At 42.6% G+C, this 25,842-nt stretch overlaps 1 protein-coding gene across 5 annotated transcripts in view; it reads left to right on the top strand.

Moving 5' to 3' along the window:
- LOC122921123 (general transcription factor II-I repeat domain-containing protein 2B-like) overlaps window positions 1-25,842 on the top strand; it is a 250,262-nt gene that overhangs the window by 132,588 nt on the left and 91,832 nt on the right. For 3 of the 5 annotated variants that reach the window (XM_044271093.1, XM_044271095.1, XM_044271096.1), the window contains one exon: window positions 8,664-8,856. The exons of 1 other annotated variant lie outside the window; for it this stretch is intronic. The gene's annotated coding sequence lies outside the window, so the exon portion shown is untranslated. Of the gene's footprint in view, window positions 1-8,663; window positions 8,857-23,131; window positions 24,542-25,842 lie in introns of those variants that run through there. One more of the 5 variants, XR_006386970.1, reaches the window with a different exon arrangement.

Genomic DNA, 25,842 nt, shown 5'->3' with positions numbered 1-25,842 from the left:
AAGAACTTATATTGATATGTTAATGACCCTCTAGGTGCTATGGGGGCGTCATTAGCATCTAGAGGATCGGTCTACCTTCTCAAAATGCCGCCGCCCAGCGCCTCCCTCCAGCCCGCCCATCTGCTTCGGAATGCGATCAAACGGACGACTTCACGTGCATGCGCCGTGCGCGGCTGTATTCGGCGCATGCGCAGTGAATGTCCGACCGCTTCCCTGCTCAGACATCTCCACTGCGCCTGCGCCGATGGAGCACTATGACGTCATCGGCGCAGTGGAGATGTCTGAGCAGGGAAGCGGTCGGACATTCACTGCGCATGCGCCGAATACAGCCGCGCACGGCGCATGCACGTGAAGTCGTCCGTTTGATCGCATTCCGAAGCAGATGGGCGGGCTGGAGGGAGGCGCTGGGTGGCGGCATCTTGAGAAGGTAGACCGATCCTCTAGGTGCTAATGACGCCCCCATAGCACCTAGAGGGTCATTAACATATCAATATAAGTTCTTTTTTTAGGTAAACGGCTGCCCCAAAAGCTATTATAGCAGGATAGTTTGGCAGAGCAGACACTAGTGGATCGCTAGTGTCTGACACCTAATTATGTGAAATCAAAGTGGTAGAAACCCTTTAAGTGAATGGGCCTTGGCTGCAATAGCAAGCACAGCCACCATATAATGTGTGGAACTGTACTTGCCTGCTGTGAGGAGGCCACAGCACCTGTGTCCCTTTCAAATAGCTAATCTTTGGGGGTACCAGGAGCTAAAGGCTCATGGGCCCTGGTGCAAGAGTTCAGCTTGGGCCCCCCTTCCCTCAGTGCTTAGTGGCCAGGGGCAGGGAAGCACACTGCCTTCGTGCTGCCTGAGGCAAAAATTGAAACGGCACCCCCATGCCAAATAATTCTCAACCTAACCCCTTCCCTCCAGCCAGAGGTGTAACTGGACCAGTAGGCACTTTCTATAATATAATATATTTTTTTTTTTGCGGATATCTTGGACCACTGCTTTAGACTAGTTTTAGTCACAGGCTAGGTAGGGTCTAGTTAGACCCCATTTTCCCTGATAGGGTTTATAGGGACTAAAAATAGGGTTAGGTTCCGGGTGGGGCTGCTCTTGTCAGGGCGATGACTCTGTATTAGGAGTGTATTTAGGGCGAAATAGACCTGACAGGGCAATATAGGGACAGGGTACATACATCTTTGTGCCATAACCCCCTCCCCTGCTGCAGTTACTTTCTTCCCGACTTGAAGACAGCATTGTCACTCAGACATTCATCAACGCTGTTCCAACCATCCGGTTAGGCGATATACTGACTGCACCTTTGCCACACCGGTAAGACTGTTCTTTTTTATTAAATGTGTTCATTTATGATATCTTTTAGATCTAACGTATTAAAAGTCAAGTTTTAATTAACTATAAAATACCCCCTTATCTGCTTGATTAGTTACTTTCTATAATACCAGTGTCTTCTTATGTAAGACAAGAGTCTTTGGGCCCCCTCAGGCCCCTGAGCCCAGAAGCGACTGCTACTTCTGCCCCCCCCCCCCCCCCCCCATAGCTACGACCCTGTGCAGGAGTGCTTAGAACTTACTCTTTACCCGGGGTGCAAGAACACCTTGGTACACATGTATATATAGCATATATACAGTACAATGCTGGAGGTGGATAATGATGACGTTCCCGGATTACAGGACACCAGTCAAGCCAGGATGGGGACAGGCCTGCGTGACTTTTCCAATGAGTGGTTCCTCCCCCCATGACTCTTCACATGCATTGGGATAGCTTTTTCTGACTACGGCCACATGCTCACAACCGTAATTTTGGTCCGCATCTGATCAACTTTTTTTGCGTATGGGATGCGGACCCATTCATTTCAATGGGACGCAAAAGATGTGAACAGCTGTCTGCATGTGTATTTCCGCTCTGCAGCCCTGCAAAGAAATAGAATATGTCCTATTCTTGTCTGTTTTGTAGACATTTCTAACCTGCGGGACCTGCGGAAAAGAAAATGCGGAATGCACGCAGCCGGTATCCATGTTTTGCGGATCCATGATATGTGGACCACAAAAACAGATACGGTCATAAGCAGGAGGCCTTATGCTGAATGGCTCAGAATTTATAGGATCATCGTCATGAAGCTATCTCCATCCTCGATAATAGGTAGGTGGCAGTGCGGAAGCCGAAATCCTGAGGATAGGTTCCCTTTAAAGCTACTGAATTTATATTGTCCCCAAAAATTTTATCTGGACAGGCCTCATTTAAAAAAAGTAGTGGTCTAAAAGTTACTAATTTGGCTTTTCTACAGAATCTGGTTTATTAGATGATTTCTGACTGAACGTTCTTCTGTCCTTAAGCATTACTGCCATTTTTAGGACCTTTCTTATCTAATAAATCATTTAAAAGAGCCAGACAGTGTCGCAGTAAATATTCATGAAGTGATGACGATGGCGGCTGAACCTCGGTGGAGTTTTTGACAGCTAAATTCGGATGATTTCACTATCCTCATTTGCTTTGGAGATTTTCATGCACTGTTTACAGATTGTGTAATTTGGCAGAGATTGCAGTTCGCAGAAAGTACTGCTGGCCCTACATGCACTCGCAATGTGTGACTGACACATTCCAAATGGCACCAGCTTACAAAGAATTCATACTGATCCCCGCAGCTCATCCTCGTTCATATTTTCTGATGTGGCTGTAGATCCACAGAAAGCTCCAGAATGATGATGATTCTGTTTTTCTTTTTGCACAAATGCATCGATATTTTTATTTGCTTCTTTTCCTCCTTCAAAAAAATTGCTAAAATTAAACAGATGTCCTGCAGGAAAATCTTAGCTACTTACTAACGGTTACATAATATGACCATCACTTGGAAGTTGGCCTTAAAGTGATCCGGTTAAAAAAAAATAAAAATAATTCACATTTAGGCTACATGCACACGACCGTTGTGTGTTTTGAGGTTCGCAAATTGCAGATCCGCAAAACACTGTTGGCGTCCGTGTGCGTTCTGTGGAACAGCACGGACAGCCATTAATATAACTGCCTATTCTTGTCCGCAAAATGGACAAGAATAGGACAGGTTATATTTTTTTGGGCGGACCACAGAACGGAGCAACGGATGCGGACAGCACGCGGAGTGCTGTCCGCATCTTTTGCGGCCCTATTGAAGTGAATGGGTCTGCATCCAAGCCGCAAAAACTGAGGCTCGGATGAGGACCAAAACAACGGTCGTGTGCATGTGGCCTTACTGAGGAATGAACAGAACCCTTACCTGGTGACCTCCTTTTCATCTTTTTAGTTGCAGATCCACCAATTCTCGTGCTCCTCTTCTGCCATCCAAGATGGCCGCACCGCTTCCTCCCTCGACTTCCTGTTACATACCGTGTGCTGGTAATCCCAGATACTTCCTGCTTGTCCAGCCCTGCTCTTGGATTGGCCAGCAATGTTTAGATGATGAGTGCTGGCAAGTCCGAGGGCAGTAGGAATTTTCCTGGGCTACAAAATGCACAGTATTCATGAGATACTCTGAGAGGCTGTGTGGTCAATCTTGGCAGAAGAGGAGGCCAGAGGTTGAAGGAACTGCAGCTAAAAAAGAGATGAAAAGAAGGGCAATTTCTTTTCTCTTGAACTGGAGTGGGGACTTTAAACCGTTCAATTGGTCAACCATGAAACAGCTAATCATACCATTCTACTGACCAGAAATGATTTACAGATTCGAGGTCCAACATTTTTGAAAATCTTGCCCCACTAACCATTATTATATCACATAGTTAAACCACTCTTATCTTTAGAAAGCTGTCAGACAATCCCCGTTGCATCTTTTATAGTTAAGCACACTTAGCTTGCTCAAGTGGTCAATTCCACACAAGTGTATTCGATCTGGAAAGCATGTCTTATGTGATGGCTGTATTTCCCGAACCTAACACTGTTCCTCTGATTAGAACGAACAGCATTTTTATAATCTATGATGCTTTCAGTTCCTGCCCAACTGCAGGTCTGTTATACTGTATTCACCGCATAATGTACAGTACGGTAGATCCCTGTTGGGCCACAAACTCACAAGGTTATAAACCATTATGATGCTGTGAGTTTGGGTTAGGGGAGCAGTGTTTGGCCTGGAATATGCAGCCATCACACGCTCATGTGAAACTGGCCATAGGGAGAGTTGATAATTGCCTGTTTACATCAAGACATATGAAGAATCAGCAAGTTAAAATCCATCATGGCCAAATTTTGTTTCCTCTGAAAGCTGACCTTGAGGAATAGCTAGCTGCCCTATTACAGATTTACTCAGTCCAAGCAAAGCCTTATAGTCCTCAACTACCTGATAAATTCAATGCATCTTTCCCTCAGAGGTTGCCTTTCTGGTATCTTTCACTCACAGGAATGTTTTTTTTCCTGGAGCAAGATGTATCTTGGCCTACTTGGCAGGAGCACACCTAAAAGAGGTCTTCACTGAAGCTAGACTTGCTAAGAACTCCCCACTACTTTAGCCAGGGGAAAATGGCACCAGCCTATTGCTCAGCAACTGTTACCAAAGCTGTCAGCTTAACTATTTACTACCTATCCATATCCTTTTTGGGATAGTCAGTATCACAGTGAACACTTTAAATACTTTAGTAATGAACTTGGTGTTAACCCATTAGCAGTGAAACAGACATTAACTTTTTAGCAGTGATCTGCTGGGTCAATGCACAGTTACCGAAATCATTGTTTTGGGTCAGCAGATCGGGCTGTGTAAATAGGAATCTGCTGCCCAGAAACAATAATTCTCTATGAGGATGAGTGATTGCAGTAGCGATCAAGAGTGACCTTAGAAAGAAGATGATTGCTGCACATAAATGCAGCTCTCACCTTCTCTAATGAGTAGGCAGTCATCAGGAGTAAACAGTCCTTTCCCGATAACTGCCTGCTCCGTCGATCCATATAAAGGGGCCTTTACCTACGATACCTAATACCTATCATATAGCATTTTTAGGGTAGACCGGAAGTCAGTCTTGCTATGCAAGTCTATGAGATGCACAATGACAATCTCATAGACCTCCATCCCCTCCCCACTGAAAATTATGTAGAATTCAAAAGGCAGAGTGTTGACATGTGGTGCAACAACAGGAATGAAGCAGATAGTTCAAGAAGAAAGAAACAGGTAAGAAAATGAAATGCAAGCAATACAACTCATGCCTCACAAAGCAAGATGCCAGGAGAGTTCATGGAAAAACAAATGCAACATCTATGGTATAGCAATTCCTAATACAGTGGACAAGATATAGGAAGGCACACATACCTGCCGACCTCTAATGTTGCTCTGGTCTTTATAACAGACTTTTTTGGGGGAATTATACCATGTTATGTTTCTTGTTATTTTTGTCTATTTATAGGAGAATCCCATTAAGTGTTTTCACTCGTATAGATTATCATACACTACATGATATTTGTGACCAGAATGACTCTATCACTAAATCCCTAGAAGCTGATGCAAAGTGCACATGGTTTCCAAGGTGGCTACTGTACACAGACATGATGTGCCAGTGGCCCTTCATGTGACTCTGGCAGGTTATAACGGGATTAAGAGACTTTATAAGAGACGTGGTAGGGGCTTGTTTTGCTAGTAGAGTTTCCATGAGCTGGACATTCAAGGAGATGTTCTGACATGGTATCATTGCTTTCCTTCCCCTTCCCCTTTTCTCACATACCAGTCTTAAAGTTTCATTTAGTAAAAGCCCTGAACACATCATGTTCCTAAAGCGAGATTAGGATGCACGCTGGCACCCCTTATCACTGGCTCGTGTTCTCGTGGTCTACTGAAAATCAAACTTTAACCCCTTCACAAGGGCAAATTCTCTGAATTGAATGGAGCAATCGCTGCTATGGAAGAAATTACACAAGTTGCACTTTAGTCAAACGTTCATCATGACTTCTCAAATTAACTCTTCTCCTCCTTTTCTCTTACTATGGCTAAGACCGATTATGCATTGGCAAATACAATGCATTCGGAAAGTATTAAAATAAAATAAAACATTACGTTTTCAACCGTCAATCTGCACTTCATACCTCATATGAGAAAGTGAAAACAGAATTTTTTCAAATTTATTAAAAAGGGAAAACTAAAGTTTTGCATGGACATAAGCATTCAAACCCTTTGCTATGACACTTGACATTTATCTCTGGGGCCTTCCATTTCTTTTGATCATCTTTGAGAAGTTTTTGAACCTTGATTGGAATCCAGCTGTGGTAAAATGAGTTGATTGGACATGATTTGGAAAGACACACACAGCCCTGTCTATATAAAGTTCTCCCAGCTGACAATGCATATCAGAGCAAAAACCAAGCCATGAGGAGGAAAAATCTGCTTGTAGAGCTCAAAGACAGGATTGTTTGGAGGTACTCATCTGGAGGAGGGTCCAAAAAAATGTTGTGCTACACTGAAAGTTCCCAAGAGCACAGTGGCCTCCATAATTAAATGAATGAAGTTTGAAACAACCAGGACTCTTGTTAGAACAGGTTGCTCCACCTAACTAAGTAATCAGGGAAGAAGGGCCTTGGTAAGAGAGGTGTCCAGGAACCCAATCCCAGTGGTAACTCTGGCTGAGCTCCAAAGATCCTGTGTGCAGATGGGAGTGAAACACTCCACCAATCTGGGCTTTATGGCAGGTGGCCAGAAAGAAGCCTCTCTTCAGCAGAGAAGACACATGAAAGTTTGCAAAAAAGCAACTAAAAGACTTTCACACTATGAGAAGCAAAACTCCGTCTGATGAAACCAAGATGGAGCTTTTTGGCCTCAGTTCTAAATATCATATTTGGAGAAAACCAGGCACTGCCCAATACCATCCTTACAGTGAAGCATGGTGGTGGCAGCATCATGCTGTTGGGATGCTTTTCAGGAGATTGGACAGGGAGACTGGTCAGAGTTGAAGGTAACCTGAATGGAGCAAAATACATAGATATTCTTAATGAAAAATGCTCTGGACGTCAGACTGGGCCTGAAGGTTAACCTTCCTACAAGACAATGACCCTAAGCACACAGCCAAGACAATACAGGAGTGACATAGGAACAACTCTGTGTGTCCTTGATTGACCCAGCCAGAGCCCTGACTTGAACCCAATCAAACATCTCTGGAGAGACCAGGAAATTGCTGTCCACCGATGGTCTCCATCCAATCTGAAAGAGCTTGAGAGGATCTGCTGAGGAGAATGGCAGAAAGTCCCCCAAATCCAGGTGTGCAAACCTTGTGGCATCATATCCAAGGAGACTGGAGGCTGTAATCACTCTGTAATCACTGCCAAAGGGGCTTCAACTTACTCCTGAGTAAAGGGTCTGAATACTTACACCGGAGATCAAAATTAGAGAACAACATACATTTTCCTAAATGCGAAGGTCACTACTAGTAATGAGCGGCAGGGGCAATATTTGATTTTGCGATTATATGGGCGAATATTTGTCATATATTTGTGAATTCGCTATCTTCGTTCACAATGTTTTCACATTGCGATAATCGCAATGTAAAATTCGCTTAATGCGCATGCTCAAAAGGGGGTGTGGCCTAGTTTAGCAACTGTTTTAAACTAATTTAAAGGAGATTGGAAAAGAAGGTTGGAAGCAATTTTCGCGACAGTGAGGAAGAACTCCTGATCACTGTAAGTAATTTGACATTACAGCAGTGTATTTGATTACATTTCACATGCATGTCAGCACAATCGCTTTATATGCAGATAGAGCGTTATAAAATATTCGGGATTGCGAACATCACCACTTATGGTGCGAATGTTTTTTGCAGTACATTTATAGTATAGTGTGCGGCAGGAAAATGGATGTTCAATGTGCATGTGAGAGATATTTCTATGCTATCCATACATACTTGCTACAGACATAGTGCTGTGATATCACAACAATACTTAGTGCGCCAATCAGTAATATCTACTTAGACCTGATAAAATGTGAAATTGTATGTACTGCAAAAAACATTCGCACCATAAGTGGTGATGTTCGCAATCCCGAATATTTTATAACACTCTATCTGCATATAAAGCGATTGTGCTGACATGCATGTGAAATGTAATCAAATACACTGCTGTAATGTCAAATTACTTACAGTGATCAGGAGTTCTTCCTCACTGTCGCGAAAATTGCTTCCAACCTTCTTTTCCAATCTCCTTTAAATTAGTTTAAAACAGTTGCTAAACTAGGCCACGCCCCCTTTTGAGCATGCGCATTAAGCGAATTTTACATTGCGATTATCGCAATGTGAAAACATTGTGAACGAAGATAGCGAATTCACAAATATATGACAAATATTCGCCCATATAATCGCAAAATCAAATATTGCCCCTGCCGCTCATTACTAGTAGTGACCTTCGCATTTAGGAAAATGTATGTTGTTCTCTAATTTTGATCTCCGGTGTAAGTATTCAGACCCTTTACTCAGGAGTAAGTTGAAGCCCCTTTGGCAGTGATTACAGAGTGATTACAGCCTCCAGTCTCCTTGGATATGATGCCACAAGGTTTGCACACCTGGATTTGGGGGACTTTCTGCCATTCTCCTCAGCAGATCCTCTCAAGCTCTTTCAGATTGGATGGAGACCATCGGTGGACAGCAATTTCCTGGGATGTTTTGTTAGGTCATTATTTACAATACTTGTATTAAAAAAAATTGGGATTATATGCGTCTTTATCCTGCAGCTCATGTTGGAGTGGGGCTATGACCGGACCCGGGTTCAAGCTGAGAAGCAGAGGATTGTGAGGGAGATCCGTTCCGAGCTCAAGAGAAAATTTAAGGCCAATCACCCTAGGATGGCCATATTAAAAAAATGATCGGATATGAAGAGGAGGAATTTGGAGCAGATCAGAGAGATCTGTGACAGAAAATGCCCAGGTACAATGCTTACATTACTTTTGTATCTCTCGCCAACACTCTGTAATGTATATATACAGTTATGAAAATAAGTATTTCATCCCTTTACAAATGATTACTTATTAACTGGTGTTACATGTACCAAATCAGCTGGTTACATCATACATCTCTACCTCGCCATGAGTATATATATATATTTATACACACAGCGAGGTACAGATATATGATGTAACTGGCTGATTTTGTGCGTTTTACATAGAAATATATATACAGTATGTGTGTGTATAAACATAAACTGCAATCATCATTCTGTATTCCAGTAAAAGGCCCCGTACATCATTAGATACATCACCCACTTAACTCCTTAACACCCAATGACGTACATGTATGTCAGATCTGGACGTGACTTAAAGCCCAGTGACGTAAATGTACTGCATGGCGATCAGGCGGGTGCAGGAGCTGCGCCCGCCCGATCGGGGGCAGGGGTCCGGCAGTCACTAATAGCCGGACCCCTGCTGTATGAGCCAGCATCGGTGAAATTAGAGATGCCGGCGCATTAACCCCTGTACAGCCGCAGTCAGCGCTGACTGAGACACGTGCGGGGTATCCATCGGGTCCCCGCGCTGCTGTGACGGGGACCCGAATGCAGGGAAGGTAGCCCGATGCCTTCCTTAGGCATCGTGGCTGCCTTCCCGGAGGGCCTGTGAGATCCAACCCCCCGTGTTACACTTACAGCCAATGCATTACAATACAGAAGTATTGTAATGCATTGTAAAGGAGATCAGACCCCGAAAAGTTGAAGTCACAGAGTGGAAAAAAAAGAAACTGGAAAAAAAAAGTAAAAAAAAAAAATAAAGGTTTCCCAAAATAAAGTTAAATAAAAGTTATTTTAAATAATAGGGAAAAAAAAGAAAAGTAGACATATTGTGTATCGTCGCGTCCATATCAACCAGCTCTATAAAAATATCACATGACCTAACCCCACAGGTGAACACCATTAAAAAAATTGAAATAAAAACTGTGCTAAATAAACCATTTATTTGGCACATTACATCACTAAAAGTGCAACACCAAGCAATCAAAAAGGTGTATAACCCCAAAAATAGTACCAATCTAACCATCACATCCTACAAAAAATGAGCCCCTACCTAAGACAATCGCCCAAAAAATAAAACAAATATGGCTCTCAGAATATGGAGACACTAAAACATGATTTTTGGTTAAAAAAATCCATTATTGTGTAATTGTATAATAAAAAAAAGTATACATATTAGTTATCGCCACGTCCATAATAACCAGCTGTATAAAAATATCACATGACCTAACCCCTTATACACCACTGACAGCAGCATGTTCTTTGTTTGCAGCAGGAATGTGTTCATATGCATACAAATTGCAATATATTCCTTTGACAATTTTTATTTCAAAGGATTTTTAAGATAGTAAAGGCCACAAGAAATAAAAAAAAAAAAAAAAAAAAATATATATATATATATATATATATATTGTGACACAGTGAGAGGTTTTGTCTGGCAAGGCAGGTTTTTTCCTCCCAACATGTGCGGCTGGGCTGATTTACAGCCAGGTGAGGTTGAATACCGGACCCGATTTTAAGCGCCCGTCCGGGTTTTGGCAGCACCTGGCTATACTTACATAGGCAGCTGGGCTCAGAAGCGATGTCTCTGTGTTGGGATCTGGGAGCCTTGTGTCTGGATGAAGGCTTGCTACCTGTTTGGCGTGAAAACAGGTTGGTGCTGCTATGCTCAAGGACTCTTTGAGGCAGAATTGCTGCATTATGTGAATTAACACCAACACCGCAAGGTGACTTTTTGTTTGATTATGACTGCTTGTTTTGTCACTTGCCTAAAGTGTGAATAAAACACTGAACTGTTTGATCCAAAGAACTTGTTATTGCCTCTATACTGCATCTGCTAAACCTGTCTACCAGAGCGAAACTCCACAATTGGTGGAGGATGCGGGCAAGAGCAGTGAGGCTGGCGTGAACGCCGATTTTTTTGGTTTCTGCATTTTTCAGGCACGGTTGTATGTCATACAATAAACCAGCTGTATTACAACCAGTGCCCCACGACAAAATGGAGGCTGTTGTGAAGGCCCTCATGGAGACTAATCTGCAGCAGCGAGAAATAAACCTGCAGCAACGCAAGGCTATGAGGTAGCAGCAGGAGACTAACCAATTGCGAACCCACGATGCCCATAAAGAAGTCCATGCCGCGATTCCTAAAATGACCCCCACAGACGACTGTGGCAGGCGCAGCACTATGAAGTGCTTTTTGCGCTGTGGCATTAGAAGAATTTTGGTATCTCTGAATTTTAGTCTAACCAGACTGTCTATTACTCTGTAATTCCTCTAGCGCCGTTCTATGGAAACAGTAGTTTTAACCACTTCAGCCCCGCTAGCTGAAACCCCCTTAATGACCAGGCCACTTTTTACACTTCGGCACTACACTCCTTTCACCGTTTATCGCTCGGTCATGCAACTTACCACCCAAATGAATTTTACCTCCTTTTCTTGTCACTAATAGAGCTTTCATTTGGTGGTATTTTATTGCTGCTGACATTTTTACTTTTTTTGTTATTAATCGAAATGTAACGATTTTTTTGCAAAAAAAACGACATCCATATATAAATTTTTCACTAAATTTATAGTTCTACATGTCTTTGATAAAAAAAAATGTTTGGGCAAAAAAAAAATGGTTTGGGTAAAAGTTATAGCGTTTACAAACTATGGTACAAAAATGTGAATTTCCGCTTTTTGAAGCAGCTCTGACTTTCTGAGCACCTGTCATGATTCCTGAGGTTCTACAATGGCCAGACAGTAGAAAACCCCCACAAATGACCCCATTTCGGAAAGTAGACACCCTAAGGTATTCGCTGATGGGCATAGTGAGTTCATAGAACTTTTTATTTTTTGTCACAAGTTAGCGGAAAATGATGATGATTTTTTATTTTTATTTTTTTCTTACAAAGTCTCATATTCCACTAACTTGCGACAAAAAATAAAAAATTCTAGGAACTCGCCAAGCCCCTCACGGAATACCTTGGGGTGTCTTCTTTCCAAAATGGGGTCACTTGTGGCGTAGTTATACTGCCCTGGCAATTTAGGGGCCAAAATGTGTGAGAAGAACTTTGCAATCGAAATGTGTAAAAAATGACCGGTGAAATCCGAAAGGTGCACTTTGGAATATGTGCCCCTTTGCCCACCTTGGCTGCAAAAAAGTGTCACACATCTGGTATCGCCGTACTCAGGAGAAGTTGGGGAATGTGTTTTGGGGTGTCATTTTACATATACCCATGCTGGGTGAGAAAAATATCTTGGTCAAATGCCAACTTTGTATAAAAAAATGGGAAAAGTTGTCTTTTGCCAAGATATTTCTCTCACCCAGCATGGTTATATGTAAAATGACACCCCAAAACACATTCCCCAACTTCTCCTGAGTACGGCGATACCAGATGTGTGACACTTTTTTGATGCCAAGGTGGGCAAAGGGGCACATATTCCAAAGTGCACCTTTCGGATTTCACCGGTCATTTTTTACAGATTTTGATTGCAAAGTACTTCTCACACATATGGGCCCCTAAATTGCCAGGGCAGTATAACTACCCCACAAGTGACCCCATTTTGGAAAGAAGACACCCCAAGGTATTCAATGAGGGGCATGGCGAGTTCCTAGAATTTTTTTTTTTTTTGCATAAGTTAGAGGATATTGATTTTTTTTTTGTTTTTTTCTCACAAAGTCTCACTTTCCGCTAACTTAGGACAAAAATTTCAATCTTTCATGGACTCAATATGCCCCTCACGGAATACCTTGGGGTGTCTTCTTTCCGAAATGGGGTCACATGTGGGGTATTTATACTGCCCTGGCTTTTTAGGGGACCTAAAGCATGAGAAGAAGTCTGGAATATAAATGTCTAAAAATGTTTACGCATTTGGATTCCGTGAGGGGTATATGAGAATATGAGACTTTGTAAGAAAAAACAAAAACAAAAACAAACAAAAAATTTCCGCTAACTTGTGCCAAAAAAAATGTCTGAATGGAGCCTTACAGGGGGGTGATCAATGACAGGGGGGTGATCAATGACAGGGGGGTGATCACCCATATAGACTCCCTAATCACCCCCCTGTCATTGATCAACCCCCTGTAAGGCTCCATTCAGACGTCCGCATGATTTTTACGGATCCATGGATACATGGATCGGATCCACAAAACACATGCGGACGTCTGAAGGGAGCCTTACAGGGGGGTTATCAATGACAGGGGGTGATCAGGGTGATCACCCCCCTGTCACTGATCACCCCCCCTGTAAGGCTCCATTCAGACGTCCGCATGATTTTTACGGATCCATGGATACATGGATCGGATCCACAAAACACATGCGGACGTCTGAATGGAGCCTTACAGGGGGGTTATCAATGACAGGGGGTGATCAGGGTGATCACCCCCCTGTCACTGATCACCCCCCCTGTAAGGCTCCATTCAGACGTCCGCATGATTTTTACGGATCCATGGATACATGGATCGGATCCACAAAACACATGCGGACGTCTGAATGGAGCCTTACAGGGGGGTTATCAATGACAGGGGGTGATCAGGGTGATCACCCCCCTGTCACTGATCACCCCCCCTGTAAGGCTCCATTCAGACGTCCGCATGATTTTTACGGATCCATGGATACATGGATCGGATCCACAAAACACATGCGGACGTCTGAATGGAGCCTTACAGGGGGGTTATCAATGACAGGGGGTGATCAGGGTGATCACCCCCCTGTCACTGATCACCCCCCCCTGTAAGGTTCCATTCAGACGTCCGCATGATTTTTACGGATCCATGGATACATGGATCTGATCCACAAAACACATGCGGACGTCTGAATGGAGCCTTACAGGGGGGTGATCAATGACAGGGGGGTGATCAGGGAGTGTATATGGGTGATCACCCGCCTGTCATTGATCACCCCCTGTAAGGCTCCATTCAGACGTCCGCATGTGTTTTGCGGATCCGATCCATGTATCCATGGATCCGTAAAAATCATGCGGACGTCTGAATGGAGCCTTACAGGGGGGTGATCAATGACAGGGGGGTGATCAATGACAGGGGGTGATCAGGGAGTGTATATGGGTGATCACCCGCCTGTCATTGATCTCCCCCCTGTAAGGCTCCATTCAGACGTCCGCATGATTTTTACGGATCCATGGATACATGGATCGGATCCACAAAACACATGCGGACGTCTGAATGGAGCCTTACAGGGGGGGTGATCAATGACAGGGGGGTGATCAGGGAGTGTATATGGGTGATCACCCCCCTGTCATTGATCACCCCCTGTAAGGCTCCATTCAGACGTCCGCATGTGTTTTGCGGATCCGATCAATGACAGGGCGGTGATCAATGACAGGGGGGTGATCAGGGAGTTTATATGGGGTGATCATGGGTGATCAGGGGTTTATAAGGGGTTAATAAGTGACTGGGGGGGTGTAGTGTAGTGTGGTGTTTGGTGCGACTGTACTGAGCTACCTGAGTCCTCTGGTGGTCGATCCTAACAAAAGGGACCACCAGAGGACCAGGTAGCAGGTATATTAGACGCTGTTATGAAAACAGCGTCTAATATACCTGTTAGGGGTTAAAAAATTCGGATCTCCAGCCTGCCAGCGAGCGATCGCCGCTGGCAGGCTGGAGATCCACTCGCTTACCTTCCGTTCCTGTGAGCGCGCGCCCCTGTGCGCGCGCATTCACAGGAAATCTCGGCTCTCGCGGGAGGAAGCGTATATGCGTCCACCCAGAAGAGCAGGACCGCCGGCAGGACGCAATCCTGCGTACGGCGGTCCTGAGGCGGTTAAAGAGCACACCAAATGCTTCAAAACCCTTCTTTATTAACTTCAACTTTTCTTCATATATAACACTGCCGCCTCTGCAGCAGATAGTCCATGTACAAAACACGTGCATAAGATGGTGGTTCAACTGTCCAATCTTGTCATTCAACATAAAATGGTGGATATATTTCTCTCTTGAGTATCTGTACTCTCACTTTAAGTTATTTAAGCACTTTATGATCTATCTAAGAGGTATATCTGAGGTCTAACTAATAGTTCTACTTGCAGTATGCAGTTAGCAGTGACTATTTGCAGATTGGTTGAGTATGATCTGGTATGGTTGTATGCAATTTGGATTGCACTATGGAATCTGAATGCTTGCAATTTGTAGTTTGCAATTGAATTTGTATTTGGTGGAACTGTGAGTAAACACACATATAACTGGTTCTGTATACAGTTCTAATCACTATATTAACAGTAGGAACATTATATAACTGTTTTAAATACCTATTTTGGCCTCTTGTTCCCATAAAACTGGACTCTCAGTGGAGTGAATGTCTGTTCAGCTCCTGTCTCAGGTGAATAATGATTCTAGCAGCAGGAGCTGGGGGGAATTCCCAGACAGGCTGCATGTGAGGCTGGCTGTGATTGGTGAAAACTCTTGCTTTGTGAGAAGCTGGCTGTGATTGGTCTAGACTTCTGCCCAGCAACAACAGATTAACACTATGCTTTCTGTTGTTTCTGCTGTGTCATTGAGCTTCCCTTACATTACAAAATGAATCTTAAAGGCATATAATCTTTTTCTGTTCTGTGAACACAAAATATAACAGTTATATGACATCCAAAACATGATCTCACAGTAAATAACTCTGCTTTTGTCTTTAACACATAAACATAGGAACTGTATTAAGGTTATTAGCAGGTTCAGCTGTATACACATATAAGACTATACTAGCAACCTAGGACAGGTCTTAGCTGGCCAGCTACAACGACATCTTAACCTACCTGGTAATGTACGAGAAAGTGGCCATCAGGGAAAAGCTACCCCGTGACCAATGGGCTGAGGTCTTCGCTCCATTCCTGGCATCCGATTCCCAGGGGGTGTGTCTTGACTTGCCAGAAAGTTAGGGGTGAAATTCTGGCAAGACTGGGGGTGAATGTGTTGGTCTGGGCCCAGCGGGTGCATCAGTGGGGGTTCAACCCGGCTGAGCCTGCAAGACCCCAGTATTATAACTTACTTCACCTCTTGCAAAATTGGCTACAGCCTGACGTGCTGAGCCCCACTGCTGCTATGCTGGATCGTATGTTAGCTGATATGTTCTGGAGGGCTTTGCCATACCCTCTCCAGCACTGGATCGGTCAGGTGTCTCCTGGCAATGCTCTTGAGATGGTGGACCTGGTGGAACGCTATGAAGCTACCAGAAATCTAAATGAGTGAGGCAGTGTCAGTGTTTCCCCGTTTTGTGGTTCCCCAAGGCTTATTGCAAGCTTGTGTTAAATCTAGCCCACCAACACGTTCTCTGGAGTCACCTGGGGCTGCAGAAAATTCAGGATCGTATTCTACAGCGTTTTTTCTGGCCCAGCATATTCAAAGAAGTGGAAGAGTTTTGTAAGTCTTGCACGACCTGCCAGATAACTACCCCCCAGCCACATTTCCGTAGTCCCCTAGTACCTCTCCCAATTATCAAAGTACGTTTGACCGAATAGCTATGGACGTCATTGTCCAGCACCAAAGTCCGCCAGAGGGCATCAACACATTTTAGTCATTCTAGACTACGCCACTCGGTACCTGGAGGCGGTGCCACTGCGACATACCTCAGCCAAACTCATAGCTTAGGAATTAATGGTAATGTTTTCCCGAGTAGGACTACCTATAGAGGTTCTGACTGACCAAGGGACCCCTTTTATGTCCAAGGGGATGAGGGAAAAAGGGGAAGGGGGACCACCTTTAACTCGCCCTTGGCCCCTTTACCCAATCTTGATCCATAACAAAAACACACCGACAACTGTGTCACTTTATTTCTAGGTGGTGATCGGCTACAGCTTCTTTATTAAAGCAGCAAACTTAATAAACCGTAATCTCAGAGCGGTATGCCAAACGCTGGACTGCCAGCGGGCAAGTTAAACCGTAATCATCGGAGCAGTATGCAAACCGCTGGACACCCAGCGGGCAAGTATGCCATCTTCTACCACCATATCTCTGCTGTACTCAACTGCCACCAGCTGTGACCTCATAAACTCTACCAGAATTCGTAGCTCTCAAAATCCATCTCAAAATCCGTAATCATAGGAGCAGTATCCAACCGCTGGACTCCCAACGAGCAAGGCTCTTAAGAATAGAAAAACAAAACAGAATAACCAAGTATCCACAACTGACCATAACCTTGCACCTCGACCCGCCTCCCAAGAATAACCACAAAGGGAGGGAGGGCCATTTCCACTGGCAAGAGGAAGTGACCGGAACAGGGAGGGGGCATATGTAACCTACAGGATTTTCTGCACCACCCCCATCAAATCTAAGGAGGATCCCAGTGAATTAACCTTTAATGGCCCAAATCTGCCACCTACTTCACCATTACCGTGACAGGACCAGACTCCCTAAATGCCCTAAGGGGGAGGGGGGACCATCAGTCCCTGAGAATCCTCCCTATACAGTCGGGAGCTTGCCAGACTGCTGGTAACCAGGGAAAAGGGGAAGGGGGACCACTTTTAACTCACTCTTGGCCCCTTTACCCAACCTTTTATCCATAAAAACACACAGACAACTGTGTCACTTTATTGCTGGGTGGTGATCGGCCACAACTTCTTTATTAAAGCGGCAAACCTTAATAAACCGTAATCTCGGAGCGGTATGCAAAACACTGGACTCCAACAGCCACCCAGCAGAACCGGGTCTGTTTAAACCCTTCCTACAGACCGGAAAAGGAATTGTCCCGACTAACATCCAAGAGGAAGACGCATCGGGTGTCAGCAAAACCGGTTACCCCAACAGTCTGTGAAGGGGTTTAAACTCACAGCTTCCGCATCACCGCCCAGGACTTCAAACACTACACTATATAGCTGCATCTTCCAGGTGCCAGTGACAAACTACCGCCCCTTAATCTTTTCCTTTTGAATTGTATTTATAATGCTTTTGCATATATGGCCCAAGACAACCCACCCGGGGGATAACCACCATAGTGAGGAAGAACTCCTGATAACAGTAAGTAATTGTACATTACAGCACTGTTTCAGATTAAAATTTCATACATGTCATAACAATAGCTTTATATGCAGATAGAGTTTTCAAAATATTCGAGATCGCGCAAATCGCCACTATTGATTCGAATATTTTAGTGCAAAACATACAACTTTACCTTTAATCAGGTCTGACAACATAATACCGATTGTTGAACTTAGTATTGTTGTGACATCACAGCACTATTTCTGTAGCATGTACGTATGGACATCGTATGGGCATCTCCTGCACCTGCCCGATCACAGCGCCGTACATGTACGGCGCAGGTCCTCTACGGGTTGAACAACAGAAAAAAAATATAGAAAAAACTAATAATAAGGGAGTTTGGGTAAACTTTATTGGGTTGGGGACAATGGAGCAAAAATGGAAAAAAATAGACACCAAACCCTAAAACAATAACTCTCATACACAGGCAAAAACAGTTTTTTTTTCCACAGACAAAAGATGCAGACAATAATTCCTCCCTAACAAATGAAACCCTAAAACTGGAACACTAAAACACAGGCAAAGACTTTTTTATTGTGTTTTTTTTTTTTTTTTTTTTTTTTTACAGACAAAAGGTGCAGACAATAATCCCTCCCTAGAAAATGAAACCCTAAAACTGTTTTTGTGTTTTGTTTTTTTTCATAGACATTCCTAGCACAGAAAACCCTAAAACACAGCAAAAGTCTTTTTCACAGACTAAACAGACAGCAAAAGGCTACACTATACTATATCTTTATCTAACCTACACTAGACCCTGCACTAAACCCTATCAGCTACACTATTAACTCACTACATAGTCTTATTTGAAACTATCCAAACAGAAGTAGAAGGGCAGTATTTCAAGAGTTACATATATTCAAAAGCACAGATATTTGAAAAAGAACACTGATCAAAATTTCAGATACCTCCCAATTATTGGGGTTAATCTGACACATGGTGCTAATTTCCTTAATTATCTGGCAAACCCTATTTAATTAACAGCCTAACTTTTCAATTTTCAGTGACTTTGCAAGATGGTGAGTCATTCTAAAGTAATTGAAACCCACCGGCAGCAGGTTGTCCAAATCAGCCATAGCAGGAGAAGTTGGTTGTTCCAAATCTGTGATTTCTAGAATATTGCATCTTTACAACATCACAAATAGAGATGAGTGAATCGAAGCTGACGAAGTGGAATTTGTTAGGAATTTCAGGAAAAATTCGATTTGCACCGAATGCGAATTTCCTCACACTTCGTGGTAACGAATCGCATTTTTCCTAAAATGGCTGCTGCACGTGTGAGGACATGGAGAAAGGAAGTCTGGGAAGGTAGGATCACCCAGACTGACCAATCAGCAGCCAGCCAGTCTTGTGATGTCACAGCCCTATAAAAACAGCAGCCATCTTAGATTCTGCCATTCACCAGCGTACTTAGTGCAGGGAGAGACATGTCTGAAGGCGCTAGGGATAGTGATAGAATAAATGTCATTGTGCAAAAAAAAAAGACGGTTTACAAGTGCAGGAAAAGATTATTCAGGGTGTAGGGAAAGGATAGGGAGGAATCATTCCACAGCATTTCTGTTGAACAGGTTTGATTCGTGGAGGTGATAGTCTGGGTAATAGGAACAATCCTATTACACCTTGCTGCACTGCGGATCCAATTGACATTATACAGCTCTGTAATTCCAGCAAACCGTTCTGATTAGGGTGCAAGTGCAGTTTGATACAGGCATTAACAGGGTTTATTACAAGGAAATATTTCTACGTTTTATTTGCGATAATGCGGTGCAGTTTTAAAGCATTTTTTGGCTTGTATTAGTGGGAAAAAGGGCTTATTAGCTGTTGTGTGGTAAAGTGAGAAAATTACAGCCCTTTTTGTTTTGTATTAGTGGCAAAAGTAAAATATATTTGCCGCTCAGCGGTGCAGTTATCTGTTTTAAAGCCCTTTTTTGCATGTATTAATGGAAAAAGGAAAAATATCTTTGCCGCTCAGCGGTGCAGTGAGATATTTTACAGCACAGTTTGCCGTGTATTACTAGCGAAATACAAATATATTCGCCGTTCATTGTTGCACTTCTCTTGAAAAGCCTTTTGTGTGAAAGTAGAAAAAAAAAGGGCCTAATTGCCGTTCTGCAGTGCAGTGAGATATTTACAGCCCAGTTTGCCGTCTATTACTGGCGAAATACAAATATATTTGCAGTTGATCAATGCACTTCACTGTTGAAAAGCCTTTTGTGTAAAAGTTGAGAAGAATTAGGGCCTTATTCTGCAGTGCAGTGTGTAAGAAGGTACCTGGAATCATCGTGGATGGAAGGTATGTGTCATCGAGCCGGTATTTTATGTGTCAGCAGCAGCTATTGCTAATTGACACCTTGAGATTTAGCATGGCTGTCATAGCTGATCCGGGACATCTCTTACTGGGAGTAGTCAAAGTGCTGGGTGGGTGACTACTCCCCATGTTCCAGGCCGGGTCATAAAAAACAGCCAGCACTGCTAGGTGTGGTGGATTTACCTCCCTCTGACAGTGGAGCTCAGGAGTCTGTGTGCTGTAAACTGAGGGCTGTGCTGGGATTTGAGGTTTGAGCCGGGTTGGAGGACTCAAGCCCCTCTAAAGCCGAACAGGCCGCCTATGGACTTGATGAGGCTGAACTGTTATCAGGGTGTGAATTAACACCCAGGAGAAAGGGTGACATTTATTTTTTATGGACTTACCTTTTGTGTGAACTAGCACCAAGCTACCTGCGTTTTGTGATACACTTTATCTGCATTTTGTTATACACCAATGTGTGAATAAACACCGCTGTTTGATTCAAGAACTGTGTACTCAGCCTCTATACTGCATTCGCTAGTCCTAACTACCAGAGCGAATCCCCACAAGTGATATATTCTGAAGCCCTGTTTTCCGTGTATTAGTGGAAGAAAAAAAATTATCTTCGCCGTTCATCGTTGCATTAATCTGTTGAAAAGCATTTTGTTTCAAATTTGAAAGAAATTATGGCTTAATTGCCCTTCTGCAGTGCAGTGATATATTCTGAAGCCCTGTTTGCCCGCGGATAAGGGAGGAGTGACGGTCGTTTTAGAATATGAAAAATATAATCAAGAATGTTTAAGGCAATTATCTGACATAGATACATACAAGAAATTAACAACGGACCCTACACAAGAGTATCACAAAAAAACTCACACAATTGTGTGAGAAGGGCATGCAACAAAATATCTTATCAGAACAGGAAGGCAACTATATCCGAAATACACAACGTATTCCAGGTTTTTTTTGCCCGAAACTACATAAGGACGCCATAAATCCACCTGGACGGCCTATCGTCTCTGGAATAGGGTCCATTCCAGCCAATTTATCTGAATATATTGATAAGATCCTTCAACCTACAGTTAGAAAAATCCCATCATACATTAAGGATACCACTCAGGTGATTCAGATTTTAGAAGATTTAAGTTACGATCCAAATTGGATTATTGGAACCCTAGATGTTCAATCATTATACACCGCTATAAAACACCAATCGGGTGTTAAATCTTTGGGTAAACAATTAGAAAAGAAAGGTCATTTACCCACTCAACAGTTTGAATATATAAGGAAGAGTGCATCATTTATATTGAACCATAATTACTTTTATTATAAGTAAAAAAATTTCCTGCAGATAAGCGAGACCACCATGGGTACCAGGTTCGCCCCCAGTTATGCAAACCTATTTATGTCACAATGGTAGGACGAGGCCATCCAGCTTAGACTGGTCCCCAGAGACCTGGTACTCTGGCGCAGATACATCGATGATGTGATCTTTATATGGAAAAATGATATGATTGCCCTCAATACCTTCTTGAACGAAATCAATAATCATTTCTATAACTTACATTTTTCAGCGACTATTAGCCAAACTTGGATATAGAAATTCTAGGTGACAACAATAATTTTTCTTGTAAAACATATCAGAAAGAAGTTTCTAAAAATAATTATATATACGTTTTGATAGCTGTCACTTACCTCAATGGTTACTAAATATCCCGCAGGGCCAATTTAGACGTATCAAGAGGAATTGTACCCACACTGAGACCTTTGAAATAAAAATGCAAAAAATGACAGATCAATTTCAGAAGAAGAAATATCCACCATTATTATTGGACAAATCAGTTAGAACGTCAATCCTTCTTTGAAGTTAAAAACAGTAAATCTCAAACTGATACTGAAGACACTAACATTAGATTGATTTGACCATTCAATCCCCAATATAAAAGAATAAAATCGATTATTCAAAAACACTGGCATTTTGTCCAAGTTGATAAAGTTATAGGACCACTGTTACCAAATATAGCGAATATTATATTTACCAAAGCTCCGAATCTAAATTTATTGGTAGCTCCCACAGTTAAAATGAAAAGCACCCATAATATAAGGACATCTACTTTGACTGGATGGATGGGTCTCTCGGGTTTCCACCGATGTGGTAGATGTATGGGGTGTCGTCTGACCAAGTTTCCGAAGACTACCCATTCTATAACATCCTCCACCAATAACCATGTACATAAAATTTAAGATTTCATAACATGTGATACTAGCAGTGTGATATATATGGTTCAATGTCCGTGTAAAATGCAATACGTGGGAAGAACTAAGAGGCCCCTCCGGAAGCGTATTGCCGAACATATTAAAAAAACGTAAAAAAGGGATACGATAAACACTCTCTATCTAAGCATTACAAAACATTTCATAACCAAGATCCCACAGGTTCAATGTTTTCTACGCTTGAAAAGGTCCCCATGCATTGGAGAGGAGATAACCATATTTTAAGAATGTCCAGACTCGAATCAAAGAGAATTTATGAACTGGGCACCCTTCTCCCCAATGGACTGAATGCTGACCTTGAAATTTTCGGCTTCTTATGAAAAGCTTTTGATGTGATACGCTCTTTGTCGATGCGAAATGGCAGTTGGGCTGTTTTACCAGCACTGCCATCTCCCCTCGATACTCAGCGTACACCTCCATCCATCATATCTAATGTCCTACCGTTCCATATCAAGTACAATATTCCCTCTGTCTGGTGAAAATCTCTCTGAAGAATATCTATATGACCCTCCTTATAGAGTGATATATAGATAATTATTTTATGTATTTATATTTAATTCATATTAAATTTTATATTTATGTTTTATTTATATATGAATATTTATTAGTGAATATTAGCTATGTGCTGAAACTGATATTATCCTTGACAACTGGTAATACTCATATATACTCATTTATACAGCAGTAAAAACCGCACAGAAAACACAATGGATTTTGTTAAAAACGCATCGGTTCCACATAAATTGCATCTACTCCATATATAGGCTACACTAACTCGAGTAGAAGAGCGAATCCACACCAGTTTTTCCACTTGATTTAATGGACTGACGCAATAGGACTATAAAAGGCTCATTATATCTGGGGGTCTCCGAACCACTGAGAAAGGAGACTGAGATCTCGGAAACGCGTATGGCGAGAGAGGACCCCCAGCCAGACGTCACACACCAGCCGGACTTCTATTTCTATATTTTTTTAAAGAGCGCTCTTTCTTTTTTATGCGGTCTCTGACTTTAACCGCAACTTGATAAACCCGGCTAGCATTTGGACTCTGCAATTACTCCCGAACACGAGGAGACGCCGGCACACACAGGCACTGTGTCCGAGACCTCTGCAAGCACGTGGGACGCCGCGGCTACAGACACCGACATTACCCGCCTGTTACACATAGCAGTGTGAGGTCCATCAACAGGTCGTTTCAAGTACAGTGATGCCCATACTGTAATTTGTGGCACATATTCATCACAAAGAGAGAAAATATCTCCTGTGACTCTACCATATAAACTTCCTTACCAGGACGATAAAACCTCAAACAACCAATCGTGAGTAACCTGGATCTACTATACTATATTGATCTAGCCAGCTAAAAGACCGCTCCATATATTGCCTTACATATTGCTACATACTACTGCAACATACTATTCCACCTGGAAAGCGATACGTTGTTGCATTATTGGAAACACATATAGCTATTTTTGTCAATAGATGTTGTGGTCCTATTGTGGATAAACTATTTGTTGGATGTACCTCAATTCCTGCACAAATCTATGAGTAACCTGGATCTACTATACTATATTGATCAAGCCAACTAAAGGACCGCTTCATATATTGCTTATATATTGCTACATACTATTCCACCAGAAAGTGATACATTGTTGCACAATTGGAAACACATTATAGCTATCTCTATCAATAGATGCGGTTGTACTGTGGATAAACTATTTGCTGGATGTACCTCAATTCTTGCATTGTATTACTACAGTCTATCGCGGTTTTTATCTGATACGATTTTACTGTGGATGAATTGTGTATTGGATGCATTATAATCTTCATATTTTTTCACAATTTTTTGCTATACTTTATCCAACTCACACACCTATTGTGGTCCTCAACTGTTGCACTAATCTGCTGGATGAATTCAAATTTTTTGCACAATATTTTCTAAGTGTTTATGGACGCCATTGTCACGTATTAATTATATATAGGGGTATTTTTAGATTTTTTATAAGTGAATCACACATTTTTTTACTTATTGGGATTGTAATTATGAATTAACTGCTGGATGAATTGCAATATATACGGATCGATGCACATATCTTAAACGTTACTGATTAAAGGGAGTCTGTCACCACATTTGACCATATTAGACAGATCCTACGAGTCTCATAGCTGGCGCATGCGCAATGCGATGCCCAGTCCTGGCAGGGCATCGCAATACCTACTGCGCATGCGCCGGCTACGAATTTGTCCGCGCAGCCGCAATGGAAAAGGCGAGGGGAGGGGAGTAAACGGGCGGGCACAGGCACAAGGAGGGCAGGGTTATGAGCCGTTAGGGAGGTCCGGTCTTGGCTCGGAAGATTGAGACACCGCCCTGGGCACTTGAGAGGGCTCGTTTACACAATCTTCAAAGTTCATTTTTGGCAGAAAGAAGACTCGGTTATATGCAACAAAGGTACCGTTTTTAACTGCTGGGTGGCACATATAACGCTATAGGATCTGTCTAATATGGTCAAATGTGGTGACAGACTCCCTTTAAGGGTTCCACGAAGAACATCTGGGTTATCCATCATAGGGATCCAATCGCAACTTGGTCCCTATTGTTGAGTATCTGATATTCCCTGGACAACATTTATATACATTGTATACCTACCTCATATATTGATACCTATGTGTATAATAAATCATCTAATACTATAGGAACCCTACGCACGAATGGTTTGGATGTATTTTTCCTAATGAGGTGTGCACAACCATTATATATTTTATATCTATTTTCTGCCTTATAGACTGGGTGAGTCTATATTGGTTGGGGCACCCATTCCATACACAAATACCAGGTGAGCCATCACTAATTGTAATTGTCTGTTTGCCGTGTATTACTGGCTAAATACAAATATTTTCACCGTTCATTGTTGCACTTATTTGTTGAAAAGCCTTTTGTGTGAAAATAGAAAAAAATTTGGGCCTAATTGCTGTTCAGCGGTGCAGTGAGATATTTTACAGCCCAGTTTGCCGTGTATTAGTGGCGAAATACAAATATATGTGCCTTTCATCGTTGCACTTAACTGTTGAAAAGCTTTTTGTGTAAAAATAGAAAAAAAATTGGACCTATTTGGCATTTAGCGGTGCAGTAATTTATTCTAAATCCCTGTTTGCTGTGTATTAGCGGCGAAAAAAAATATATTTGATCTAACATTTGGCTATTTGATCTAGCAGTATGTCAGGCAGAGAATTGCCAGGTCCTGCACAGGGGAGTTTATGGCGCAGGCAGAGGTCACAGCAGAGTAAGGGGCCAAGGCAGCAGGGGTCACTTTGAGAGGCCTGAGCTACCAGTGTCAGCTAGCGGTTGTGTTAAGACCAGCAACCCAGCGGTTCTTGAATGGTTGACTCGATCTT

The sequence above is a fragment of the Bufo gargarizans genome, chromosome 10 (genome assembly GCF_014858855.1).
Source record: "Bufo gargarizans isolate SCDJY-AF-19 chromosome 10, ASM1485885v1, whole genome shotgun sequence".
Lineage (NCBI taxonomy): Eukaryota > Metazoa > Chordata > Amphibia > Anura > Bufonidae > Bufo > Bufo gargarizans.
The sequence above is the reverse complement of the archived record's forward strand: the minus strand, read 5'-3'. Positions and strand labels throughout refer to the sequence as shown.